Consider the following 1,886-nt stretch of genomic DNA (forward strand, 5'->3'; position numbering starts at 1 on the left):
TTTTAAGATGCAGTCTCGCTCTGTCACGCAGGCTGGAGTGCAGTGGCACGATCTCGGCTCACTGCAACCTCCACCTCCCGGATTCAAGCGATTCTCCCGCCTCAGCCTCCCAAGTAGCTGGGATTACGGGGGCGGGCCCCCGCCTCCTATTTTTTTTTTTTTTTTTTTTTTTTCAGTAGAGATGGAGTTTCACCATGTTGGCCAGGCTGGTCTTGAACTCCCGACCTCAGGTGATCCGCCTGCTTCGGCCTCCCAAAGTGCTGGGATTACAGGCATGAGCCACCGTGCCCAGTCAAGGAGTGTATATTTTAAGATAACTACTATACCTTGTCTATCCTTGATCCTAATTTTCAATAACTGCATGTTCATGCAAAATACAGTTTCTACTCTATAAGAAGAAGAGTAGCCTGTTAGGAAAAGCATATTTTTTTTTTTTTTTTTTTCTTTTTGAGACGGAGTCTAACTCTGTCACCCAGGCTGGAGTGCAGTGGCCGGATCTCAGCTCACTGCAAGCTCTGCCTCCAGGGTTCACGCCATTCTCCTGCCTCAGCCTCCTGAGTAGCTGGGACTACAGGCGCCCGCCACCTCGCCCGGCTAGTTTTTTGTATTTTTTTAGTAGAGAAGGGGTTTCACCGTGTTAGCCAGGATGGTCTCGATCTCCTGACCTCGTGATCCGCCCGTCTCGGCCTCCCAAAGTGCTGGGATTACAGGCTTGAGCCACCGCGCCCGGCCTTAGGAAAAGCATATTCTTAGGGGAAGACATGAAGACATCTCTTTCATAAATGCGATTTTACTTGGTGGGTCTTTTGGCATCACTATAAGCTATTTCAACCTCCTTATCACTGGGACAGGTATTGAGGAACTCGTCCCTACTGTATGCATTAGTTAGGTATCTCCAGATGCCAGTCATCTCTTTTGGAATATCAAAGTTGTGATATTTTTTGGCCACCACCTTGACAATATGCAGTTTGGGCAGCAGGTTGCAATTAGCTAATGTCATTTCGTTGCCATCCAGAAATTTACGTGTAGAAAACTTAATGTCCTCTATACTATTGTTATCAATTTCATCAGGGAGAGGAGAATTCAGATATTTATCCAGTTTCTGCACGGTTTTTAGGAGATCCTTCTCCAGTGCTTCATTAGCCTCTCGCCTTCAATTCTTGATGAATGCCGAGAATTTGACAAAGATGTCCATTCCAGCAGTATTTGATTCTGGGTGTTTTGGTGAAAGCTTTAAGTACTTGGGAGAGCATAAGACTTCTTCAAGAAATTCCTCAATCTTACTTACATCCGTTTTGACTTCACTGTTGAAACTTATAAATGGTGGGTGGGTCCCGGGAGCTAAGTTCTGAAGGTCTGCAGGCTTCCTTTTCAGGTCAACAGTTGTGACACTAAATACAACTCCTTTGAGTCAACGAATCATGAAGAGCCTCTGGGAAAAGGGGCAGTTTCCTATGCTTTCACTATCACTGCCAGCTTTGACGAGGAGCTCAATGAGGGGCTCTTTGTTCTCCTCCTTCAGCCAGTTCAGCAGCATCGACAAGGCCATGGCCGGCTCGGCTGCGCTCCGCTAACGGCGACGGCTGCTGCTGCTGCTTTTGCTCCTGCTCCGGGGCTGCTCCGACTGCCGGCTCCCGCTGCAGTGCTCGCTGGACAGTCTGGCGTCTAGCTGGCCGTGGCCTCGGCTCCTCAGCACCTCCCCACGTGCCCCGCGCGCGACCAGTTGATCATCTTAAAAACGCACTTGATTATTGGCCGGGCGCGGTGGCTCACGCCTGTAATTCCAGCACTTTGGGAGGCCGAGGTGGGCGGATCACAAGGTCAGGAGTTCGAGACCAGCCTGGCCAACATGGTGAAACCCCATCGCTACTAAAAATACAAAAAAA

General features: G+C 49.1%; 1 pseudogene; it reads right to left on the minus strand.

Annotated features, from left to right (window-relative positions):
• Positions 1 to 790: 790 nt before the first annotated feature.
• LOC108521161 (chloride intracellular channel protein 4 pseudogene) lies at positions 791 to 1,549 on the minus strand (annotated as a pseudogene).
• Positions 1,550 to 1,886: the final 337 nt, after the last annotated feature.

The sequence above is a fragment of the Rhinopithecus bieti genome, unplaced genomic scaffold, assembly GCF_001698545.2.
Source record: "Rhinopithecus bieti isolate Rb0 unplaced genomic scaffold, ASM169854v2 scaffold_58053, whole genome shotgun sequence".
NCBI classification, from domain to species: domain Eukaryota; kingdom Metazoa; phylum Chordata; class Mammalia; order Primates; family Cercopithecidae; genus Rhinopithecus; species Rhinopithecus bieti.